General features: G+C 38.2%; 1 protein-coding gene across 8 annotated transcripts in view; it reads right to left on the bottom strand.

Annotated features, from left to right (window-relative positions):
* The window catches only part of DLGAP2 (DLG associated protein 2), a 1,048,830-nt gene that overhangs the window by 644,560 nt on the left and 389,414 nt on the right, over positions 1-14,856 (bottom strand). For 2 of the 8 annotated variants that reach the window (XM_075598233.1, XM_075598232.1), the window contains exon 1: positions 11,756-12,282. The exons of the other annotated variants lie outside the window; for them this stretch is intronic. The gene's annotated coding sequence lies outside the window, so the exon portion shown is untranslated. Of the gene's footprint in view, positions 1-11,755; positions 12,283-14,856 lie in introns of those variants that run through there. 8 annotated transcript variants of the gene reach the window in all.

Below are 14,856 nucleotides of genomic sequence, written 5' to 3' on the forward strand. Positions count from 1 at the left end.
ATTTTGTGGGGGCTCAAGGGTTCCCAAAAAGAGCTTGCTGGGGTTTTGTGTTTTTTGTGTTTTGTTAACCTATTCTCTGCTGTTTCAGCTGTTGGAGATTAGTGGCTCCTCCTTCCAGGTTTTAAGCCTGCCCCTCCCCACTTCCTTTCATTCTACTGGATATATTTCCAATGTGGTCTTTCTCCCTCCTAATAGAGGTAAATTAGAATTTTAATCCTAATAGAGGTACATTAGTATTTTGTTTGGTAGTGTTAGGACTTGCGATCTGGGTCTGCTTTGTCATGGCTCGCAAGCTTACAATGCTTTGGCCAAAGGGTTAAACAAAATTACCCTTTTTCAAGAGAATATATAAGTATTTTACTGTGTATATCTGTCATGTTGGATGTAGCATTGGGCTTCTCTGTCGTCTGTTGTATACTTGTTCATACCAAGAGCTAGTAACCTCCTGGGAGAAAATACAAGAAGGTTTAAGATACTTCTCTACCTTCAACAGCTTATTGAAAAGCTAGCAAGGAAGGCTGTTTCCAAATCTAAAGATGAAATCCTCCCCCCACCCCCCTGAGGATGTGTAATGGGGAGACATTTATATCTACAGTGTCCAAATGTGTCAAATGATCCTCTATTATAGGAGAGGGCAACTCCAGTCCTCAAGGTCCAATCCGGAGTGTAGAAGTCACAGGTATGGAAACAGGCCGTGCTGGTGATGCATTTGCTTCCACTATGATATATGTAGTACGAGGAGTGGTCAACTCTTGTCCTCAAGGGCAACCACCAGGTCAGGTTTTTAGGATATCCCTGCTTCTACACAGGTGGCTCTGAGCCGCTGATTGAGGCAACTGTGCTGAAGCAGGGATATCCTGAAAACCTGACCTGTTGGTGGCCCTTGAGTATTGGAGTTGCTCTCCCCTGCTCTACTACTGTAGGTTTAAGGAAATGTACTGATGACAATTTACATGAGTCCATTGATCAAATTAATATTATTGTACTACAACTGATATGCATCTTGACAATCGCAAATTCCAATAACATTTCTATGATTGTTGACTCTTCGTGTGTGTGTGTGTCAAATAAAAATATTACTTGTGAGCACATTCACATATCTTAGACAGGTCTGCAACCCTGCTTTTCACCTAGCATACAGTGCTTCCACTGCAGCAAAGGATTCTGGGAAATGACATGCAAATGAGCACACAGTGCCACCCTTTGCCTTAAATCCATTATTACATGGAACCCTTAATCCAATGCTCGCAGTTTTAAACACAGCTTTTAAACACAGCCTGGGATCAGATGCAAAGCCAGTTAACTCACTCACAGACAGTTATTTCAACCTCTTGGGTCTCATCAGTGTGAGGTTGGTTGTACTGGCTTTGCAATTTAAGACATGGATAGGTTTTCACCACACATTATTTAGGTTATGGTGGGTAAAAAGGTGAGTGAAAACCCTCCACTGTATAGCATATAGCAAATAAAAATATTACTTGTGAGCACATTCACATGCCTTAGACAGGTCTGCAACCCTGCCTTTCATCATTATCCCCTATCCCCTATCCCTGTTTATCAGCATTATATAGTGATTCCACTGCAGCAAGGGATTCTAGGAAATGACTTGCAAATGAGCACACAGAGCCACCATATACATATATATAATGTAAAAAGTATCTCCTAAATCAGGGACCTCCTAGAGTAATGTCCTGTTAGCTACTTGATAAATTGGGGGTTTCATGTAAATTGTTAATTTTAATATGCATTGGCAACCTACTTCTACTTACAGTACCGTTGTTTTCCATATGAGTAGACTGCAGGGGATGTTACCAAACAGGTCTTTAGAAGTGGAGCAAATTATTTTCCAAAAATTAAAATTTGCCACAAGTATGGCATTTATTCAAACGAAAAATATGAAAATATTCAGGGATTGATGAAAAAAAAGGGATTCGCCAAACTTAAAAAACCTTAAAAACGTGTGTGAATCTATGCGATTCCGCTGGTGTCCATTATGCCTAATTTGGAGTGAGAGTCTTATTTTACTAGAGTGGCTGGAATTCACCATAAATGAGAGAGGTATCTGGGCATATAAAGGAGCACATCTAAGATATCTGTGAGATATGCTAATAAACTAATTTCGCTATGCTTTACAGATATACAGTAGGATTTTTCCCAAGTATCTCCGGTGCATTCCTTTATCTCTCCATGTGTTGTTTAAGTGTGTTTGGAATCTCTCTCAATTATTTTTATACATACGCCCATCTCTACTTTGCTTGTAACAAAAGGAAGAGTTTAATTTCATTACAAATATAACGCCAAAGTATAGACAAACAAATAACAAGTGTTAAGAGTGGACACTGATGGGAGAATCGTATGTATGGTATAAAATGCAGTGCAACGTTGTCAATATGTGTATGAATGATCCCTGTGCTTGGGGACATGAAACATTGACATTTGTGCTACAAAAGTTACAAAGAGTAAAAGACCAAGAATTAGCTTGGGTTAGGGGGCTAGCCTGGGACAATAAAAGAGATATTATGGAAAAGGAAAGAGGTAAAAAAAAAATAAAGAAAGAAGTTACCATTATGAGAACATGAAAATAAAAGTATTCAGTACTAAAGAATACACCTTTTTTTTAAATCAAGTGGATTTGGATCGGGCGCGGATCGGCCAGTTCCCTTGGTCCGTGGATCAATTTTTAAAAAGAACGATTTGCCTCCTCCTGATTTTTTTCTTTATCAGTCAATCGAGCCCGCTGATTCCGCAATCTGCTGGTGGATTGCAGAATCCACGGATTGGACTGGTGAAATCCACCAGCGGAATGTATCCAATGGCAGCGTTTGAATAATCCGCACGGATTGAAACGAGCACTGTCTATGGATTTTACACCGCGGAAAAGATTTTGAATGGAGAGCTCGGGAAATTCCACGAAACGGATTTTGACAGTTTCACCAATTTCTATCTAGGAGTTTAAACTTTTTTTATTTACATACAATAAAAATAGTTTTGAGAAATATAGCAATATAAGGTGTAAATGAGGCATGTTTAATTCTACAATAATGCTAAGAAACATTGAACTTACAAATAATTATTGATTGATCAGAATGTACATGTTTTTGTGATGGCGAATTGAGAGAGCCAAAACCAAGATGCACCAGATAAATGATCCAGAGTGCTAGTCCTTTATAAACAAATATGGACTGTACATATTTTCTGCCACATTCTGAATGTAACACACCATAATAGTTCTGCATAATCTAGTCGGATATCGTTAAAATCAAGTCAACTGTTTTCAACAATATAGATAAAAATGTTACACCAACGTCTTTCTATTTTTGTTTCTCCTTGAAACATTGTACTGAAGTACAGTAACACATGCATAAAAAGACAATATTGATACTTTGGCAAAACAACTTATAATCAAAGAAACCCATACCTTAACACAGCACTTCAATGGGTACAGTAACTTAAATGTCCATGTGCACAAAATTAAAATATGAATAAATATAAATAATTGTCAACCTCCCATACATTTGATTTGAAGGATGTTATTCATTGTGGTTCAGACAATACATCTATGCAGTTTTTGTTAGTCTCGTGAAGGCATCTTTTCTGCGGTAGAGAAGCTTGAATTTTACATACAATTCAAAAAGCCCGACATTCAAAAACAAAGTATTGTATTTTCTTCAATATCATTTGCAAACAATACACAATATCTCTCTCAGGATTCCACATTTTCAATTTCAACCACTGAGAACATCTTCTTAATGGTCTGAAACAAGATACAGTATGCCACTCCACGCCTGGACTATATCTGTGGAAGTAATGCTATTAAGCATAATATTGTCAGTCTTATTTTGGTAATTCCATTGTAATATAGAGTTTACAGTAATACCTGCATTGTTCATTTTAATGAGATTAAAGACAACTAAAATCAATTACCATGCATGGGATAAGAGCATTGTGCCTGTCATATGAATCTAGATGCTGCTAAATATATATTTAAAAGGGTTTCATTTGCTGCTACCTTGAGGTGACTCAAGAAAGATTTGAAAAATGTAAACAATTGAAATAAGAGAAATCAGTTGGACTTACAGTACATGTTCCACAAAGCACGGGGATGTGGATGCAATACATAGCTAATTCCTAAAAAGAGATTTTGTAATGAGAACAGCAACTCATCCATAATTACAACAACAATACTATTACTATTACATCGCTGAATGGTAACATAATAGAGCCAAATATATAGTATATAATTAAACTTGTAAAATACATGCATGTCTTACTCTTTCAATAAGAAGCGTGTTTGAATTGCCTGATAAAGTGGCCACAGCAATTTGTTTTGTTTTATAACTGGATCGTCCTATTCATAGTGGAGTCGAAAAAAGAAGAGAACCTTTTGAGAGATGATATATAAGATTAGTTTAAATAAATCGGAGTATTTCCTTTTGAACTGTATAAGGCTGAGTTCATAGAGACTCCAACCATGCGGAGGCGCTCAGAGGCCTTACTACGCGCGCCATCCGGGGGCGTGTCTGGGTGCGGGCCAGTGATGTCACAAAGCTGATTCGCCCTCATCGCTCCCCTCAGCACGCAAACTAATAAAAATGTCAAAGCTACGCCTCTGCACGCCTGCGGAAGCGTGCACGAGCCCCTGCTAAAGCCGCTCTCATTGCGGCTGCAGGGGCTCACTGGTAAGCGTGAGCGCGGCTCAGCGGGTAAGCGCTGACCATGCCCTCGGCATAAGAATGCATGTGCCGCAGTGCAACATTTTAGAAGCTGCATTGTTCCCTGAGTGCTGAACACATGTTTTAAATTGTGATACTTTGTAATGGACCAATCCTAGATGTAATAGTTTATACAAGAACAATTCCAAATGTATTTTCAAAAACCACGCTTGGTCGCGCGCAGTATGTGCACCTTCATTGCTCTCCATTAGTTTGTTTTGGCGGCACGCGTGGTCGTGCACACGCGCGCCACCAGTATAATCGCGGCTTAACTCCACAACTACAACATATTGTTATATTACTAAGGTAAACTTATCTATTGTTTATACAGTAGCTCAAACTGACTAGCTGAAGGATTGATTGAAACTGAAAGGCAGCCATTTGGTGAACCCAGGGAAGCAGAATTTTTGCTGATCGGTCACGGGAGAATGAATAGATCAGCAGTTTAGGTAATTAGTTTTCAATAAAGGTAATCATAGGCAGCATATATTTAAAAAAAAATGTTTATTAAAGTGCAGTTTGGATTACCTCTTTAAAATCTCTGGATATTAACAATTGAATACATATATATATATATATATATATATATATATATATATATATATATATATATATATATATATGTAAGATCTAAATGTCATCAGTAATTATAATGCAGGCATTATTACCACTACTGCCACCCCCATAGTTATGAAGGTTTAAGCATCTCTTACACAACATACTGTACGTATTACAATTACACAGTTAAGATGAACTTGGAGATGCCTACACACAAACGCATTTGTACAAGGAAAATGTATATTAAGGTTTGTTTTTCAGAATGGTAAAATAAATTGCAGAAACTCAAGGGAGCAAGAAACTGCAGCAAGAGTAGTGAGGAGATAAAGAGCGGTGAGGAAACGTGTTCAACTTTCTTTATCCTTTAATGTTCTGAAGAAGGTTTAATTGCCTATAATGCATATTTAATGTTGTTAAAATGAATCTAATAATTTGATGAATATAGAATAAATGCGTGTATGTTTTGTTAAGTGCTACTGTAACACCACTGCAAGTTCTTATGTGTAAATAGTTTACACAGTGCTTATCTTGTTAAGAACAGGGACCAGTAACAGATATTACCAGTGACATGTAACGTCATGGAATTTCAGAGGGCCACATTACCCTGAAAAACTGTGCCTAGAATATGTAAAAACGTTCTTAAAAATGCAATATACCGGAAATAACATGTATAGGTTTGAAGTCGATGGACATATGTCTTTTTTCTATGTACTATAACTATCATAAGTTATATCAACAAGCTACCTACAACAGCTCAACTTTACCACAAAATGGGCAAAAAGTGAAGCGTACTGTAGAAAAGATTTAGTGAAAGTTATATTTCAATGTTGTATTTACAATCAGCATAGATAAAACAAGTTATTGCCGCATTACTGCCTTTAACAATATTCAGTTGCGTTAACAACATAGCAACCAAGGGGTTAACATTCATTAAAAAAAAATCTCTATCTCCTGCAAGGTTACCTGGGTCAATATGGTCTTTGCATTATTGGGAATATAAAAGAACGACAAAATGATATGTTTATAATTGCAATGACTGGTAACAGTGTACAGATGTGGCAGAGATTTAACCTGATTTCTAAGCTACCTTGAGAGGCACCATACAAATTCTTAAGACGGTTCTGGTTAGCAAACAAAAGGTGATGTACAGAAAAGACCGGGCGCTACCTCAAAAGATTGACTAATGGGGTGATACAATTCTAGTGATAGAACAATACAACCTTAAAGGGTACTTTAAGGTCCCCTCTACTTCCGATTCTCTTCCTGCTGCTCAAACCCCAAAGAGGACCTATCCAGGATCCTTGGTGATATGGGAAAACAAACAAAAAATGGGGGAGCACAGGTTGAGGGACTATACAGACGTTTATAAAACTGCACGGTATAGAGCTGTGAGTTGAAATATAGTAAGGTGTGCAATAACGTAAACACTTACACGGCCTTGTGTAAATGCTTTCACATCAAGGTGTCTTTACTTTAGGTGTCTTCTCTCCAGTGTTCTTTCCGCTTATACTTTTCTTCTCCTCTGTTGTGTAGTTGAGTGTTTCTGGTCTTCTCCACACGAATGATTAGCGATGTTGTCCTCAGGATTAAATGAAACGAGAACAAATAGCGTAAGGAACAATACAGGAAATAAATCAAGTGCGCAGCTAACTCTCCGCGTCCGGTTGGTCTGCTGTGCTCCTGCCTCCTGCTTCCGACGGTGGCTGAAGTGGTGAAAAAAGTCTCAGGGATACTAGCAACGCGTTTCGCCCTTCTTCAGCCTGAGGAAGCCCAAGAAGGGCGAAACGCGTTGCTAGTATCCCTGAGACTTTTTTCACCACTTCAGCCACCGTCGGAAGCAGGAGGCAGGAGCACAGCAGACCAACCGGACGCGGAGAGTTAGCTGCGCACTTGATTTATTTCCTGTATTGTTCCTTACGCTATTTGTTCTCGTTTCATTTAATCCTGAGGACAACATCGCTAATCATTCGTGTGGAGAAGACCAGAAACACTCAACTACACAACAGAGGTGAAGAAAAGTATAAGCGGAAAGAACACTGGAGAGAAGACACCTAAAGTAAAGACACCTTGATGTGAAAGCATTTACACAAGGCCGTGTAAGTGTTTACGTTATTGCACACCTTACTATATTTCAACTCACAGCTCTATACCGTGCAGTTTTATAAACGTCTGTATAGTCCCTCAACCTGTGCTCCCCCATTTTTTGTTTGTTTTAGCAAACAAAAGGTGACAGAAAGGGAACTCTCTGTTTCCTTATAGATGGTGTCTGTGTTACTAACTGTATCTCAGATCTTTGTTCCCTCTCTCAAAACTACAAGTTGTATTATCAAGAATTATATCTACGCCTTCGGCAAAATCACACGAATGCAACGGTGAGGATAGCAGTATTCTAAGGGCTATAGGGATAGAGTTATAGGGTATTTTATACTCTCAGATTCATTTGTGTTTAAAATCATTCTCTCTCTGAGCCACAAATGTTACTAAAGTTTGCCGAGTAGGCGATAAGACGCCCGCAAAAGGCTGGCCTGTCCTTGTCACAAAGACAACGTTCTGAGCATAAAAACAATCCATTTGAGTATGAAAAGAAGAATTTAATATAGAGGGGTGCTATATCCAGAACACACATTCTCATATCTTCAACTTCAAGACCTCTTTGAAGGAATCTAATATTGTTCGTTGATAATACATATACCTGTTTTATTATTTGTTATTATTATTTTAAGAGGTGTCTGCATTTATAGATTGTATGTTTTTGTAACATTTCTTTTCTGTAATCAAGCACTGTACCACTTTTTATTTATTGAATAGAAACTGTAATGTACTGTCTCTGGGCTCTAATTGAACCTACCTAATTGAACCTGTTGTACCTTTCGAAGAGACGTGCCGCATTTTCAGACACATTTTCCTACATTGGGTTTTTGTGTTAATTACATAATTTATCAGTAAACTAGAGATCAAGGCCTCCTGAGGGTAAGACCTTAAATTATTTTTGGTGGTGTCAGCATAATTGAAGTATAGTGTGACAGTTTTGGGGGAGTTATTGCTCATTTTTAGTGCCATGCGGGCAGGGGAGGCTGGGATGTTTGAGGGACATATGGGGACCTCGCCTCTTTCCTTTTATGGCGGCATCTCCTCAGCGTCCCATCATCATGGCTCTGCGACGTAAAATAGCCTTGAGTTGCCATAACAATGTGGTGGCGCTATGCGGCATCACGTTGTCATGGCAACACGGCATCACAGGGCGTCCCGTTGTCATAGCAACGTGATGCTTTCACAATGTGGCGTCATGTCCCATTGTCATGGCAACACAATGCTATTTGACGTCGTGGAGCATTAATGATGGGACCCTGCATGAGGAGATACCGCAGGAGAAGGGACGACAATTACAGAGGCCACGATCTCTGCCCTGGCAATCAGATTCATTGTTGTAGGAGAGCGCGGGGCTTCTGTAAGCGACGGCACTGACGGCACCGGTCTTGCCTGCATGGAGGTAAGTGAATCAACTGGATATTTGAACCAATTTCACATACACAAGTCACGTGTACACAGGTGTGGCATTCATGACAGTTATTAACATTAGTTAAGTGCACACAAATGGAATATATATATATTATATATATATCTCAATGTAAAAAGTCATCCTTATTTTTCTGCATGCATCTAGCAGAAATGAAAAGAAAATACAAATGTGCAGTAACACTAGAAGTCACAAGTACTCCGCAATCCAGTATTAGCATATGACAATTTTCGCACACAAGTATGTCACTCCAAGTTACAGTGCCACCACTAAGGCATAAAGCTAAAGAGCCTGTTCTCTTAAAGCCCAGTAACTGAAATACCTTTCAGAGCTGGAAAACACCTTCTGGTTCAAAAAGATTTCTTATGCCATAGCAGAGTTTAGTAGCCCAATGTATTTTGGATGTGGTATACGTACTGTTTTACATGAATTCACATGACCCTAAAAGAATGGATTTGGTATTCATAGGTTATTAGCTAAGCAATACTGTCAGTAAGACATATTAAAATTAGCTTTATCTTTAATCTGTATTGTAGACTGGCATTGTAGGCTTCTTTGGTACCTGAATTCTCATAAGACCAAAGTCGTTTTTGGCCAAAGTCTCTATCAAACACAACACATACTGTAGCATACAATTTTTTTTTTTTAAATACATTACAATACTTCACTAACAAATATGCACAGATTTTAGCAATGCGCTACTAATAGGACCCCTCCACTTCCTCTCCAAAACCTGCAACTCTGGCAAAGTGGGACATGTCGCCTTGACTTGTCAATTCTTAACACATTTTTTTAACTATCAAAGTTTTTGGCAAATGTTAGAACTTTGTGGAAAGGGTTGAGCGAAGCAAAGGCAAAGCGAACGTGGACAAGTCCACACATCTCTGATTAACAGTAACATGACTTTTCTTTATAAATGTCCATTTAAAAGCCATGAACACAAACAGATACGGAAGTATAAATAAATAGTCTTGCTTCTTGTGCACAGCGGTGTGTTTTCTGCGTGATAAGGAAACAGGCTTAATACTTCCTGTAGTAGAGGGGCCTGCGATGCATTACCATCAGACTCTTAAACAGTAAATGGGTTGGAAAGAAAATAATAACAACATGAGAGAGCTAATTGCGATCAATTGCACCAATCGAAAAAAATATCTGACCAAATACACAGAGAGACCTTAGATCATTAAGAAATGCAAAAACACACAGTCCCAATCTTCATAAGATATGCATAACTACTAACCACAATCAATGCAATATTTCTAGTGTTGCAATACATATTTTTGTATGTGTCTTCCACATTGTTTTTTTTTGCGTATTTAACATATTAAACACTATAGATCTATATGTAAGGGCGATATTGCACACAAAAAATGTGTAAGTAAGACGTCCTCCATCTAACCAAATTCATCATAAAGAATTAATTACAATAATTCAACATGCCTTCCAGTAGGTTTAACATATGCAATGTGAAAATGCATGCCCATTGCCCACAGCAGGGAATCTTGTTAAACGTGCAGGTTATAAATAATATATTAAACATAAGACATTATTATTGAACTGAAACATCATCTTTTATGCTAGGCTTAAAGGAAACAGCACAGAGAATTACATTGCATAACTTGTTGCAGAATAATGAGGCGTAGTCAAACGTGTGTGTTTGTGTGAAAGACAATATTTGTGTTTACGATCGTTCTTTATAATTTGTGTACTGAAGAAGCATTCCCAATTCATAAAAGTGAAATAGGTACCGAATACCGTGGCACTTACAAAACAGGCTTCCAGAAATAGAATCCGTGGTGACGACAATGACAGATTAGCTGTCCATTACAACTTGTGGGCAATTCTTTCATATGAAATCTCGGGCACCTGGCACTTAATCCTTCTGCACACATATGGAGAAATAACTGACTGGTATTTATTTAGCCAGTTATACTTTTCTACAGCAATTGTTGTATTTGCAGAACAGTCTTACAGAGCAAATGCAAGTCCCTTGTTAACCAGTTCATTACCAAAGGGACACCGCGGGTTAATGAAGTTGAAGAAAGGATACAATCTATCCTAATGCCGTGTTTTCCAAAGCATTTTTACCCCAACGCCACTTCCTGTACTTATTGCAGAGTTTCCCAGTACTGGAGCTCGTTCTCAATTAATCTTACAAGGTTATGCGAGATCTTGCGTTTCTAACACTGATCTAGAAACAAGCAAACCGGGGAACATTGCTAAAACATGTTTAGCAGACAATTCAATAGGAACAAATTGTGTGTGGTTTTATTTTCTCTTTCTTTGGCACTCATGCCTCAAATTACACATTTACAGATGTGCCATTTGCATAACAGTGAATGTCCAACACATCCCTTCAACAAAAGATCAAAGTAGCTATACTCATTCAGTGCCTTATTTAGGGAGGCTAATAGGAGCTATTGTTGACTTCAGCATTGTTCATGAAGCTTGTCTATTTATTGCCGTTCTTCTTCATGCTTGGAATAAAACACTGCTTCTGTTACTGCAAATCCCTAGTTCTCAGTTCAATTTTAAATGCAGACACATATCTACTGTTTTTGGGCTTGGAGAATTAGCCATGATAAGAATAAGAAAATATTTAAGAATATGCTCAACGTGAATCGCATATAACAATATGATAACATCATGACTGATCAGAGCGCACACATTCTGCCTTTAATGTACCATTCCATTTGCAACAACAACTGAGATATATCTTGCATTTCAGCAATGCTATGCTCAGAACGGGGTGAAAGATGCTAATACAGAGAGATGCAGTTTACATATGTAGTCAGTGTAGTTGGTATAGTCAGAAAAGATACATAAAATGCAAGTGCAAGACATTCAAATATTCCACAGACAAACTAGCTTAAGGCTAATTAATACATTATTTTCTTCTTGACGGCAAAGTACAGAATAATTATAAACAGAAGCTTTAAAAGTAAGAAACGAGTCATCTTCCTCTTACCTTAGAAGACTACTGTATTGCTAGCAGCATCCAAAAAATAACATTTAGCTTGTCAATGGACAGGAAAATGTACATTCTCAAACAGGAATCGCATTCATTGTAGAAAAACATGAAGGCCAGAGATTTCAAATTATGTATCCAAGGAGCTGGTTATTCACAGCTGTGACTAGCCTTTTATAGATCTCTGCAAAACAAGTATACTGCAGCACTGTGGCAAGCATAGGATTGCAATACATGTCCTATATATTCAAGTGTAACAGAAAACATGGACGTGGAGCTTCCCTCCTTGTGGATGTGGGGCTTGTTTTATAACAGCCGAAAGACTGCCTTCCTCTGCAACAGACTTACAAAATAGGATTTATTCATTCATTATAGGATGATGTTATTTCCCAGGATAACTATAACATAAACCAGGTGCCGCTGCCTCTCGTTTCCCAGATAAGAGCCTGTCATTTCATTTAGGAAATGATCCCCATTTAGACAGGAGCCACCTATTGTACTGATATCATTTGCTTGAGTGGCCATAAATGGGCAATTTCCTACATAGCGTCACTGCCACTGACGACACAGATCTTTATAATAGAGTGGGCAGGGTGGATGATGGGGTCCCATCAATCACAAGCAGCTTTTGCTACTGTGATATCATGAATCTTGCAAAATCATTTGCAAGGCTGCAAACGAAGAAGAAAACTGCAGTGTTCCCACTGAAGATTCACACTGTCTCCTATGCCTGTGCTATTATGTACAGAAATACACCTCCATTCATACTGTAAAATGCTGATTAAAACAGAATTCGATGTTTTTCAACAGATATTTCCAGTTACAACAGTAGACGGAATCACGCGTTACCTGTTACTCAGTAATAACAATGTGATTTTAAATTCATTTTGTTTGCTCTCTCCCGGAATTAAACCAATGATACTGCTTAGCGGCAGAACGCTTTATTACGTGATAATCAACATACTCATACGTATAATATCAAAACACAATACAAGCCCAAATATAGAAAAACTGAGGCTATTGATCTGTGACTTACTTTGGGCATGAGACTCTCAAAATCAGATTACTTCTTACATGATCAGCACACGTTTTAACAAACTTTTCACCTTTAGAATTTGACATATTAATTATTGCTAATACAGTATAACAAACATATATGCTGTAATAATTAAAGATTAAAGAGGAGATTTTCTATTAAAGCACCGCATACAGTATCTCTCTTTAGGATTAGCATGAAATAAGAATATTTATGTTTTTAATCTAAATGGGATAATGATACAGACCTAAGCAAGCCTTCTTGACTGCCTCTGAACATTCAGCTGGTTCAGGGCTTTTCCAGTGATCCTAAAGGGGACCAGTTGCCTTCCTGCCTAAATTCAGTTGCACTGTTCCAGTGTTTCAAGGCTGGATGGAATTTTTAACATACTGTAGCACAGTTTAACAAACCATCAGAAGCACAACCATGCCACCATTTCAAAGGAGACCGTCACATTAAAATGTATAAGCCTGTCAGAGGAAAGCCAGAGCTGTAACATGATTGTCATAGTCAATTATGAAAGCCGTAAAAGCTACTACTGCTGTTACTGAAACAAGCTGTCCTTTTACTGCTATCATGGGGAGGCTCTTCTGGGGCCTTGGCTCTGGATTGTCACAGAAATGTACATGTTCTGTATCCATGATTACAACACACAATAAAGCTCGCTGAAAGTGATAATGTAAGTTTGAAGATCTCATACATTTAGCATATATTGTGTGTATGTGTTCACAAGTAGTTGAAGTGCTTCATTTATTTGCTCAGTGGAGTAGATAGGGTACTATAGAGTCATTTGTGAGAAAACGTTTTTTCACCTTAATAACTGCTGGTACTTGCAATGGATATGTTCCCTTTTTGAAGTCAGCAGTATACTAAATATGATGTTTACATTTCAAGAATCAAACTAAAAAGAAATCCTATTTATTATTCTTAAACTGAATAAATATAATGGTGGATATGCATTGGAATGGTGCAATTTGCTGCAAAACAGAGCAATATTAACATTTGTGTCGGCAAAAGATTTATAAATCTTGCTTATCTTATATTTGGCGGAGATCTCATAGGAGCAGACGTTAGCGCCACTTAAACTTGGCAGATTTGTTTGATACGAGAGAGGAAATCGGCACCAATTATGGGTGCAACGTTTGATACATCTCATTACAATATCACTCGGACTCTCTCTTCCTCCAACTTCTTTTTTTTAAACTACAGTACTCCTCAAAATGCTCATGGTGCAAAGTAAGCAAGAAATGGAGTACAGCCCCTTGATATTTTGCCGCAGAGCCCTGCAGCGTACAAATAACACACTTGGTGCCTAATTTGGACACTTGATTCATGCCCCTCAAAATGCATGTCTGCCCTTGGTCCTTAATCAATATGTTGTAAAGCTGCTTCTCTGTACTGGAGAACATTTTAATCCCATTCATTTAAAAAAATGCAGCATGGAATGTCAGTTTCCCAACCTATTCATTATGGGCCCAGATGTGTCTGTCAACCTCATTGTCTCGTCCTCTTTTTACTTCCTGTTCTCCTCTTTGCTTCTTCATCCATCCTCTTCAAAATGTTGTGGCCCATCAACTTTTTGTTCTTCGTCTCCAGTTTGTACTCACCTCCCATTTGACAAGATGAAATCCTATTTGGCTTTCAGTACGCGTAGGTGAATACGTTAACACCACCCCTTGCGCTATTAGCACATTGCATGCATTACATTTGCGAGAGTCATGCTGGAAACGTAGCCAGGTAGCATCTGCGATGTGATCCTATCATGTCATGATTTATCAAAGAATGGAAAAGGTTTTATAACTGATACTGTTCTAGTGTTTTATTATTATTACAGCTCAACCCCCTTATAACGCTGTGCTTGGGGTCCAAAGAATCACATCGCGTTATAAGTGGATCGCGTTAGAAATAATGTACAAGTGTATGCATTGTACAATAAAGTATTTAAGACACCAATAATCGTGTTGTAAAGTATTCATAAATACGAAAATTGGGAGCCATGCTTGCATCGTGTTATATGCGGATTCGCGTTGTAACGGATCGCGTTATAACGGGGTTGAGCTGTATT

The sequence above is a fragment of the Ascaphus truei genome, chromosome 4, assembly GCF_040206685.1.
Source record: "Ascaphus truei isolate aAscTru1 chromosome 4, aAscTru1.hap1, whole genome shotgun sequence".
NCBI lineage: Eukaryota > Metazoa > Chordata > Amphibia > Anura > Ascaphidae > Ascaphus > Ascaphus truei.